This window comes from Misgurnus anguillicaudatus, unplaced genomic scaffold (genome assembly GCF_027580225.2).
Source record: "Misgurnus anguillicaudatus unplaced genomic scaffold, ASM2758022v2 HiC_scaffold_32, whole genome shotgun sequence".
In the NCBI taxonomy this organism is placed as follows: Eukaryota; Metazoa; Chordata; class Actinopteri; order Cypriniformes; family Cobitidae; genus Misgurnus; species Misgurnus anguillicaudatus.
In genome coordinates, this window is record NW_027395282.1 from 224,843 (window position 1) to 237,724 (window position 12,882).

A 12,882-nucleotide genomic window follows, 5' to 3' on the forward strand; every position below is an offset into this window, starting at 1 on the left:
GGTGTTCCTTGTTCTGTGTCTGATGCCACAAAACCAAACCAATTCCACATGACGACTGATACGGCGGCTTTCTTGGGAACAAGTTCTTCCCTGCTCACTGCCATGTTGTTTGTGTGTATCTATGGGGCTGTTTACACTTGGTATTAAGATGTGTTTTCATCGATCGGATCACAAGTGGACGAGAGAGACACATTACGTTTACACCTGGTATAACGGTGAGACGGTGGGCGAGTCTCTCTGCTGTCATTCAAACCCGAGCGGGAGTAATTATGAGTTTATATGGACGCGATCTAATATAATGTCAGTGTCCACTGCTTGTTTAGCAAGTAAACATGCTGCACAGTGTTTTGTACATGAGTATGTAAGAGCTTTCTTTGAATTTTCAGCGCAATTTATGAAATAGGATCGCCAACTTTCACACGCTTTCAAAACGAAACTACGGAGATCAGCCGCTTAGTTTTATCAATGAAAGGCTAAAAATAGCGCTGTTCACTGAATGTTCACGCCAGAAGTCAAAAAAAGACGTAAAACTTGTGTTTAATACCTCAGATTAGATAAATGGGCGGAGAGAAGGCGGTCGCGTGTGGCTGTTCGAACGCATTCAACCACATGTGCGTTCCGCAACTCCAAAGCGATCCGATCGAAAGTGGTTTTGACCACCTCTGGATGTGGTTGAAAGTGGTCGAAAGTGGACGAGCTCAAAACGTTTTGAACACCGTTTACACCTGGCATTAACGTCGTCCACTTGTGATCCGATCGACGAAAACACATGTTAATGCCAAGTGTAAACAGCCTCTAAGGTAAACGCGCGGGGGGAGGGTGGAGCCAATTCTGAACTACGGGAGCCCAGAGGGATGTGTTGGTGGATGTTAAAGGAAAAATGACTGCACATGCGCTGTATAGTGATGGGAAGTTCGGATCATTTTTCTGATTCGGATCTTTGAATCTCGTTCATCAAAATGAACGAATCTTTTTTTTTAGTCATTTCGTTCTTTTCGTTCATTTAAAATATGATTACCTATAATTTCACAAATTACCTCAAAATAACCACTTATGCAAACAATTATGACATTTCTAACAAGTTATGAGAAATAAAAATCTTTATTTCATAATTTTTTGACACAAGCTTTGAAACCTGCACAAGAGAGAGAAATGATTAGCTTACCTCCTAAGTCAGTCCTCGTGTACAATTCAGGGTAATGCAGCCAAAGCCAAATTATAAGAAACTGAACTTCATATTTATCACATTTGTACGTCTCCTCTCGTGTCTACAGATGTTAGTTGTCAACTCGTCACTGTCTTACTGACTCTCTGTGTTCGGCCAGGCTGTGCCGTGTGATATATTCAGCACAGTATCGGGCCGGAAAGAGAAATGATTCGTTCATCATTCTCTCGAGTTCGGGACGGGTTTGAGTCTTTCGTTCTTCCTGTCAGCCTCATCGGCTATGCTTTCAGTACCGGAAAGATAAATGATTAGTTCATCTTTTGGTTCCGAGTCTTTTGTTCTTCCTGTCAGTCCCATAGAGGCTATGCTGTCAGTACCGGAAAAAGAAATGATTAGTTCATTCAAGTCTTGAGTTCGGGTTCGGCCGTGTCCGAGTCCTTATGTCACATGACCGCTGGTATATCACATTAAATACAACATTAGATTCGTATTATTAATTGCGTCTGAATGTATCCTATTATTTGAAAAATAAAAGTTCCATCTTATTGAAGAACGAAAGACTCGGACCCGACCGAACCCGAACTCAAAAGGTGAACTAATAATTTCTCTTTCCGGTACTGGTAGCATAGCCTCTACGGGACTGACAGGAAGAACAAAAGACTCGAACCTGTCCCAAACTCGAGACTCAAGAGAATGATGAACTAATAATTTCAGATTCAGAACCCATATGTTGCGCAATGCGCATGCGTGGTCAACACAAAATGAACGAATCACTCTCTGAGACAACTCGGTAGTCCCGAGTCATATTAAAGATTCGTTCAAAATGAACGAATCGTTCATGAACGACACACCACTAGCGCTGTAGCCTGTTAGCGCTCACTGACTCTGATCATGGCCAGTCGTTCTCCGATCGACTCTGGTTTTACACATAATGTTAATCAGACCCAGGGACCGAAGTAATTAAACTGGGATGGACACGACTGACCATTTAAAATATAGACCCGAAGTCATCGGAAGAGACAGGGCCGGCATCATGAGGGTGCTATATGTATTTTCTAGCTGTGGGAATTATATGCATTCAAGTGATCTTGGTATTTTAGACGCCCCCTCATCAGCACTCAGCTGGTGCCGGCACTCGGGAGAGACAATACGTGCTCACACGCAAATGTCATTATCAAAAAGTGTCTTTTTCACGGCAGAACAAAAATACTAAATTTGATGCTGGATACTTGGGTGGTTGTTAAAGGGACATTCCACTTTTTTTTGAAAATACGCTAATTTGCAGCTCCCCTAGAGTTAAACATTTGATTCTTAGCGTTTTGGAATCCATTTAGCCGATCTCTGGGTCTGGTGCTAGCACTTTTAGCAAAGCTTAGCACAATCCATTGAATCGTCACTGCCAGCGTCATCGCTATAAAGTAATATAATGTCTCAAGTAAACATGTTGTCATCTGTGCTTTGCTGTAAGATCCCAAACTCCCTTTTAGCGATGAAAAACATCCACAGGTTGAGAATCAGGAACACCATAACAGTTTTTTCTAGACTTGCAGTTTGTGGTGGTATATTTTTGACGGGCAAGTCCACAAATATGCCTAAATGCAACTTAAATTAGGCTCTGCAAAGCGCGTCGACTGATGCCACAGGTGTTTTTACAGAAACTGTCATGTAAGATGGAGGTAGAGATAAATGCGATGTGCAAACATCTATTTGTGGTGGCCAATTTTGATTTTGTGGCAAACTGAGAAATAAATGAATGTATGGGGATGTATTTCAACAATGCTCTAACTCAGTGGTCTCAAACTCCCGGCCCGCCCTCCCACTCTCTGCTGCCCGCGTCACCTTTAAAAAATATAACATAATCTGGGCCACAGAACGATTTTTATTAACTTTGTTTTATGTTCGTTTGATTTTTGATTTAAACGTTCAAGTTAGGGATGCCACTATTCTCAATATAATATTGAACCTTTCGGTTTAACCCCCCCGGGCCAATACACACATGTGAATTTTTTTTTTCTGGTTTATCCATCCAAATCTGTCAGTTTTATATTCCCTGCACTTTTGTCGTGATCTGCGCGCTCAAACGCCACAGCGAGTTGATATCCAGTCCCTGTGAGCTAGATGCTTGAACACTGCTTGAACTCTGCTTGCAATGCTGGTGCCAGATTTCATTCGCGCGCACACACACCCAACAGAAGTACGACCATAGAAGCAGCACCACTGTCTTTTAAATCTGAGGTGTGGATTAATTATTTGCGCGTGTAGATTACATACAACATCAATGTAAAGATGCAAATGTGTATGGGGCAATTTGCGTAATGCCACATTAGACCGATCGCGTCACAAAGCAAGACTGAAGGCTAGTAAGGCTGTCCCAATTCGAAGGCTGCTAAAATGAAGCCTCAAAATGCATCCAAATTCGCGTGACGTTAATTGTGAATTCAGTAAAATACTGCATGGGTAGGAAAGGCTCTTAGCCAATCTGATTCGAAACTTGTATAATACTTGTATAATAAACGCTAATAAACGTGAAGTGTGTGTGTGACCATACTGTGCTTTTCAGTGGTCTATAATGATGTGCAGAATGAATTTAGCATTTATCCTATTTTAAAAAAATCAAGGATTACAAGTGGTTGGAGAAAAACGCTGATATTCTGGATTCGGACAGCAATAAAGTTATCGGCTTGTAAATGTTAATAATACCTTACGTCCCCATGAGAAACAATTACCATCTGAATAGAGCTTAAGAATTAATTAATGTTTTATAATGTTTCTTTCAGATGTGAAGAGTGAATCATGTTCTGATGGAGAAACGTCTTCAACATCAAAAGAGCGACGGGCAGCACAAACTCTTTCCTGCATCACCTGTGAAAAGACATTCAGCTCACAGAGACATTTAGAGAGACATGAGAGAAAACACACAGAACAGAAACTCTTCACCAGATCTGAGATCAGCTTTACTACCTTACAAGAGAAGAAACTTCATTCAGAAGGGCACACAGACAAGAAAAAGAAGTCAAAGTTCTTATTTCATCAGAAACGCCATATGAGGACACACACAGAGGCTGTTTACACTTGGCATTAACATGTGTTTTCGTCGATCGGATCACAAGTGGACGACGTTAATGCCAGGTGTAAACGGTGTTCAAAACGTTTTGAGCTCGTCCACTTTCGACCACTTTCAACCACATCCAGAGGTAGTCGAAACCACTTTAGATCGGATCGCTTTGGAGTTGCGGAACGCACATGTGGTTGAATGCGTTCGAACAGTCACACGCGACCGCCTTCTCTCTCCGCCCATTTATCTAATCTGAGGTATTAAACACAAGTTTTACGTCTTTTTTGACTTCTGGCGTGAACATTCAGTGAACAGCGCTATTTTTAGCGTTTCATTGATAAAACTAAGCTGCTGATCTCCGTAGTTTCGTTTTGAAAACGTGTGAAAGTTGCGCGATCCTATATCATCAATTGCGCTGAAAATTCAAAGAAAGCTCTTACATACTCATGTACAAAACACTGTGCAGCATGTTTACTTGCTAAACAAGCAGTGCACTCCGACATAATATTAGTTTGCATCCATGTAAACTCATAATTACTCCCGCTCGGGTTTGAATGACAGCAGAGAGACTCGCCCATCGTCTCACAGACCACTCCCTCAAAGTATTCAGCACAGAAGCGGTCGAAAGTGGACAAAAGAGATGGATTTAAATACCAGGTGTAAACGTAATGTGTCTCTCTCGTCCACTTGTGATCCGATCGCTGAAAACACATCTTAATACCAAGTGTAAACAGCCCCACAGTGATGAAAAGCCCAACCACTGCAGCAGCAAACAAAGTCTTGTTCATCAGAGAATTCACACAGAAGAAAAACCATACAAGTGTCCTCACCTCATTCAGACATAAAAAACTCACGAGGAGACACATGCGTTTACACACCAGTAATAGACTGTATCAATGCAGTCAATGTGACAAATGTTTCATTCTCAAAGAATATCTTGTTGTTCATCAGAGAGTTCACACTGGAGAGAAACCTCATCACTGCAGTGTTTGTGGGAAGAGTTTTAGTCGACATAACAATTTAGTGTCACACCAGAGAACTCATACAGGTGAAAAACCTTACAAATGTTATCTGTGTTAGAAGACGTTTACTCAGTCAGGTTCCTTAAAAATCCATGAGAGAAGTCACACTGGAGAGAAACCTTACGTCTGCTCTCATTGTGGAAAGATCTTCTCTGATCCAAGTACTTTGAGAGTTCACCTGAGAGTTCACACTGGAGAGAAACCTTACGTCTGTTCTCATTGTGAAAAGAGCTTCACTACTTCAACTCATTTGAAAGCTCATCAGAGAGTTCACACTGCAGATCCTCATCACTGTAATGTTTGTGGAAAGAGTTTCAGTAGATTTGACCATTTATTGAAACACCAGAAAACTCATACAGGTTAAAGACTTTACATAAGACGTGTACTGCGTCACACTTCATCACACTTTTATCAAAGATAACACAAGTGAACACAACGTGCAGTTTTGAATAAATGAAGATTTTATTATTATGTAAAACAAAATGCAAAAGTACATAGCCCTTTTTGAAAAAGTGTTTGCCCCCGTTAAAACATCACTGTTAATCACAGCTTCTAGCCACAACCAGCTCTGTATACTGCCACACCTGTTCACAATCAAGAAATCATCACAGTTTTGCCAGAAAACATCTTGATGATCCTAAAGACTTTTGGGAAAATATTCTGTGGACTGATGAGACAAAAGTTTGGCGTAAAGTAACACAACATCATACCAACAGTAAAGTATGGTGGTGGTAGTGGGATGGTCTGGTTTTGCTGTTTCAGGACCTGGAAGCCTTGCTGTCATAAATTAATTCTGCTGTCTACACAAAAATCCTGAAGGACAGTGTCTGGCCATCTGTTCATGACCTCAAGCTGAAGGTGACCCAAAACACACCAGCAAGTCCACCTCTGAATGGCTGAAGAAAACAAAATGAAACTTTGGAGTGACCTAGTCAAAATCCTGACCTCAATTCTATTGAGAGGCTGTGCCGTGACCTTAAAAAGGTGGTTCATGCCTGAAAAACCCTCCAATGGGGCTGAATTACAACAATTCTGTGAAGATGAGTGGAACAAAATTCCTCCACACTGCTATAACAGACTCATTGTAAGTTATGTTTGATAATGCAAATGTTTAATTGCAGTTGTTGGTTCTATGGGTGGCCCAACCAGTTATTAAGTTTAGGGGGCGAGCACTTTTTCACACAGGGCCATGATGCCATGCATCTTAACAAGATCTCCAGCAGAAAAACACACCCACAACATTAAAGATCGAGCAGTATATTTAACTGTAGGCTTGGGGTACTTTTTTACCCCTGTTTGTGCACATGTTGGGTTTGCTGCCAAAAAGTTGTGACTAACAAACAAATATGCTGGAGTTTGTTTTTGAATGAATAAGGATAATTTTTGTGAAATTCACCTGACCAACCTAAGCTGATGTAGGGGCTTTTGTTTCTGACCCCAAGACTCAACTAATCTCTACAATTCTCCAGCTGTGATTTTCGGAGAGTCTTTGGGCACTCACACATCCTCTTCCAGACATGTTTGTAACATCTTTAGTTGATTGGAACCTCTTAATTCTTGCCCTGATGGTGGAAATGGGGATTTTCAATGCTTCATCTCTTTTCTTACAGCCACTTTCTATTTTGTAAAGCTCAACAATCTTGTTCTGCAAATCAGAACTATAGTTTGTTTTCATTCCTTGTAATTGAAGGAGAAAAGTTATAACCTTAAATGTTTCCAACGTTCACAAAAACGTTATGCCAACATTAAAAGTGTTCAGTTTTTCAAATCTTTTAACGTTTCTTGGTTGTATGACCATTAGAGAAATGTTACATTCTATGATTGTAACAAACGTTGCCATGTTATAATGTTCACACAATGTTAAAACAACTGTGTTCTATATTTACTTTTTAGCTTTAAGTTAAGTAAATGATATCAAAACATTGCATTTTATTATTTTAAAACTGTTATAAACATTATTTCAAAATGTTTGTTAAAATATTGCTGTAGAAAACCAATTCACTTATGTTGATGTCTAACCATTATGGTGATTAGTGTTTGTTTTAGTTGGAATCTTGACCGGGGCTTAATTTGAGCCAGATCCTGACGGAACATACCCCAAAGTAAAAGATGATTGTCTCCAACGTTAATCTCTTTTCTTGGACTAAAAACAAACACAGATTGTAGGCAACAGTTTACTTCCTGGGCCTGTTGACATTGACAAGACAACATTATTATAATTTCTCACACTTGGACTAACAGCCCGTAAATTATATCCTATCAGCATTGCATTTTGACCAAATCTTGCAAACATGACTGACATCAGAGGTATACAGGTCACTCACAACATGGAGATTAGCTGGCCAATCAGGGACACATTGCTTTTTAAATCAATGAGTTTTATACAAAATCAATGTGTTTGTTTTTTAACAATAAATCATGCAAACACATTGTATTACAAATACACAAAATAACATTGGTTTTAGCAATGAAATAGGGGCACTTAACGTAATTGATTTGTTTATATTTTTCTAACATTCCCTTTGGACATGAAAAGCGCTGCATAATTCTGCCCTACATAGGCAAAAGGCAGTAACTTTGTTTTTGGTCAAAAATTACTTATTGATATTTTTGAGACATTCAAGACCTTCTTTATTATTTGCATTAGTATCTTGAGTGAATTTTATGTTTTTTTCGAGAAAAGAAAAATAAAGAAAAAATTAATCGACAACTGAAACTCACTATAAGTCTAAACTTTAAAGTCATTTTTCTCAGTTTCACACTCTAGCGAGTTAAAGGTCTCGTTCTTTCTGTGTTTTTGAAGCTTTGATTGTGTTTGCAGTGCACAATATAACGTGTTCATGTTTCACGTGTAAAAAAACGGGGTATTTTTAATACAAATTACTTATCTGTATAGCGCTGTTTTCACTGTCCTAAAAACAGGCTGATGTCTTCCTTGTTCTATGAAGTCTCTCCTTCAGAAATAGATAGCAAGTTCTGATTGTGTAGCTTGTTTAGTGTGTTGTGATTTGATAGCAGCTTAGCTTGCCGTTAGCTTAGCTGGCGACTGACATATTCCTGTGGGTGGAGTTTATTCAAAAAACTGTTCAGGTGACATCATTAAAGCAGGAAGTAGAGGGCTGTAGTCCAAACCGGCCATTCGCTGGAGCCTGGAGGCTTTGAAAGGGGAATTCTGATAAAGAAAATATATCGCCTGGCAGTGAACTTTGAGCTTTATCATTTTACAGGTATTATTTATGCTATTATAGGAACATTACACATAAACTAGGGTTTAAAAATAGAGTTTTAAGGTCTTTTGCCTTTGTAGGGCAGAATTAACCACTAAAACTTCAAGGATTGGAATTGTGCACTATACAAATGTCAAAAAGACAGATACATTTTTCAAATGAACAGAAGAGATTAATTAATGATACTAAATGAACCAGGAGTGAAACGACTACCCAGGAGGGTGGCTGAGGTACCGAGCAGTGTAGCATGCTACCGGCGCTGTTAACGAGCAGGAGGCAGCAAAGGCACCAGCCAGCCCAGGGGTTTGTCTTCCAAAAGCATTGTTGCTAACCTGTTAGCAACTTAAGTAAGTTTGGTGGTTGGCAATGGGAAATTGCATTGCAATATGCTTTCCCAATATGCTTTTGGGAAATGCATACCTGGATGAGCAGCAAGATGAGACAGGCCTAGTTTGCAGTTCAAATTTGGAATGAGAGGAATGCACGAGCTGGTCATATAATTAGAATATCATCGAGAAGTTTATTTATTTCACTAATTCCATTCAAAAGGTGAACCTTGTATATTATATTCATTCATTACACACTATTTCAAATGTTTTTTATTTTAATTTTGATGATTATAACTTACAACTAAGAAAAATCCCAAATTCAGTATATTAGAATATTACTTAAGACCAATACAAAGAAAAGATTTTTAGAAATCTTGGCCAAGTATGAAAATGTACAGCACTCAATACTTAGTTGGGGCTCCTTTTGCCTAAATTACTGCAGCAATGTGGCGTGGCATGGAGTTGATCAGTCTGTGGCACTGCTCAGGTGTTATGAGAGCACAGGTTGCTCTGATAGTGGCCTTCAGCTCTTCTGCATTGTTGGGTCTGGCGTATTGCATCTTTCTCTTCACAAAACCCCATAGATTTTCTATGGGGTTAAAGTCAGGGCAGTTTGCTGGCCAAGAAAGAACAGGGATACCATGGTCCTTTAACAAGGTAAGCTACTGGTAACTTTGGCAGTTTAGCCTACTTGCCCTGAATAATGAGTCATTTTTAAAAATTTCATTTAATTCTAGTTTCATGTGTGTTCTATAGTGGAGGGGAGTTTATCATATAAGACCAGCTTTACAATATATATACAGTCTTGTTCAAAATAATAGCAGTACAATTTGACTAACCAGAATAATCAAGGTTTTTAGTATATTTTTATTGCTAGGTGGCAAACAAGTTACCAGTAGGTTCAGTAGATTCTCAGAAAACAAATGAGACCCAGCATTCATGATATGCACGCTCTTAAGGCTGTGCAATTGGGCAATTAGTTGAATTAGTTGAAAGGGGTGTGTTCAAAAAATAGCAGTGTGGCATTCAATCACTGAGGTCATCAATTTTGTGAAGAAACAGGTGTGAATCAGGTGGCCCCTATTTAAGGATGAAGCCAACACTTGTTGAACATGCATTTGAAAGCTGAGGAAAATGGGTCGTTCAAGACATTGTTCAGAAGAACAGCGTACTTTGATTAAAAAGTTGATTGGAGAGGGGAAAACCTATAAAGAGTTGCAAAAAATGATAGGCTGTTCAGCTAAAATGATCTCCAATGCCTTAAAATGGAGAGCAAAACCAGAGAGATGTGGAAGAAAACGGAAGACAACCATCAAAATGGATAGAAGAATAACCAGAATGGCAAAGGCTCAGCCAATGATCACCTCCAGGATGATCAAAGACAGTCTGGAGTTACCTGTAAGTACTGTGACAGTTAGAAGACGTCTGTGTGAAGCTAATCGATTTTCAAGAATCCCCCGCAAAGTCCCTCTGTTTAAAAAAAGGCATGTGCAGAAGAGGTTACAATTTGCCAAAGAACACATCAACTGGCCTAAAGAGAAATGGAGGAACATTTTGTGGACTTTTTTTGGGTCCAAGGGCCACAGGCAGTTTGTGAGACGACCCCCAAACTCTGAATTCAAGCCACAGTACACAGTGAAGACAGTGAAGCATGGAGGTGCAAGCATCATGATATGGGCATGTTTCTCCTACTATGGTGTTGGGCCTATTTATCGCATACCAGGGATCATGGATCAGTTTGCATATGTTAAAATACTTGAAGAGGTCATGTTGCCCTATGCTGAAGAGGACATGCCCTTGAAATGGTTGTTTCAACAAGACAATGACCCAAAACACACTAGTAAACGGGCAAAGTCTTGGTTCCAAACCAACAAAATTAATGTTATGGAGTGGCCAGCCCAATCTCCAGACCTTAATCCAATTGAGAACTTGTGGGGTGATATCAAAAATGCTGTAAAACCAAGAAATGTGAATGAATTGTGGAATGTTGTTAAAGAATCATGGAGTGGAATAACAGCTGAGAGGTGCCACAAGTTGGTTGACTCCATGCCACACAGATGTCAAGCAGTTTTAAAAAACTGTGGTCATACAACTAAATATTAGTTTAGTGATTCACAGGATTGCTAAATCCCAGAAAAAAAAATGTTTGTACAAAATAGTTTTGAGTTTGTACAGTCAAAGGTAGTCACTGCTATTTTTTTGAACACACCCCTTTCAACTAATTGCCCAATTGCACAGCCTTAAGAGCGTGCATATCATGAATGCTGGGTCTTGTTTGTTTTCTGAGAATCTACTGAACCTACTGGTAACTTTTTTGCCACGTAGCAATAAAAATATACTAAAAACCTTGATTATTCTGGTTAGTCACATTGTACTGCTATTATTTTGAACAAGACTGTATATATAATTGCATTTTTAAATAAAATATACACTTATGTCTGGGGGACACAAATGACACTGAATTGTAGGAATGACCCTATTATAAAAGTAAAAAGTAACTCACTTGATTAAAAATATGATGTATAATTTCTGGTATGACATAACAACTAAGTTAGCAACGTTGTTGGTTGCAATGCAATTTCCCATTGCCAACCAAGTAAGTTGCTAACAGGTTAGCAACGATGCTTTTGAGAAACGCACCCCTGGCTGGCTGCTGCCATTGCTGCCTCTTGCTCGTTAACAACGCCGGTAGCATGCTCCACTGCTCGGTACCTCAGCCACCCTCCTGTGTAGTCGTTTCACTCCTGGTTTGTTTAGTATCATAAATTAATCTCTTCTTTTCATTTGAAAAATATATCTTGTGTCTTTTTGACATTTGTATGCCGCACAATTCCAATCCTCGAAGTTTTAGTGGTTAGACTAAATATGCAGAGCTTTTCCCATCCAAAGGGAACGTTAGATAAATATAAATCAATTACGTTAAAGTGCACCTATTTCATTGCTAAAATCAATGTTATTTTGTGTATTTGTAATACAATGTGTTTGCATGATTTATTGTTAAAAACACAAACACATTGATTTTGTATAAAACTCATTGATCTAAAATCACTGTGTCCCTGATTGGCCAGCTAATCTGCATGTTGTGATTGACCTGTATACCTCTGATGTCAGCCATGTTTGCAAGATTTGGTCAAAATCCAATGCTGATAGGAGATAATTTACAAGCTGTGAGTCCAAGTGTGAGGAATTATAATAATGTTGTCTTGTCAACGTCAACAGGCCCAGGAAGTAAACTGTTGCCTACAATCTGTGTGTTTGTTTTTAGCCCAAGAAAAGAGATTTACATTGGAGACGATCATCTTTTACTTTGGGATATGTTTCGTCAGGATCTGGCTCAAATTAAGCCCTGGTCAAGTCAAACTAAAGCAAACACTTATCACCATAATGGTTAGCCATCAACATAAGTGAATTGTGTTTTCTACAGCAATATTTTTACAAAACATTTTGAAATAATGTTTATAACAGTTTTAAAATAATAAAATGCAATGTTTTGATATCATTTAACACTTTTAATGTTGGCATAACGTTTTTGTGAATGTTGGAAACATTTAAGGAATGTTCTTATAACTTTTCTCCTTCAATTACTAGTAGGGATGCATATCAATTAATCGCGATTAATCTATAGCAGAATAAAGGTTTTTGTTTACATCATATATGTGTGTGAACTGTGTATAATAATTATGTATATATAAATATGCACACATGCATGTATAATTTTAAGAAAAAAATATATTTATATTAGGGCTGTCAAAAGATTAATCGCGATTAATCGCATCCAAAATAAAAGTTTGTGTTTACATAACATATGTGTGTGTACTGTGTCTAAATATTATGTATATATAAATACCGACACATTCAGGTATATATTTAAGAAATATTTGCATTTAAATACTGTATATACATTTATATAATTTATATTATATATGAATATAAATATTTTATATATAAATATAATCAATTTTACTTAAATATATACATAATTGGGTGTGTTTTTATATATGAATAATAATTATACACCGTACACACACATTTGTTATGTTAACACAAACTTTTATTTTGGATGCGATTAATCGCGATTAATCTT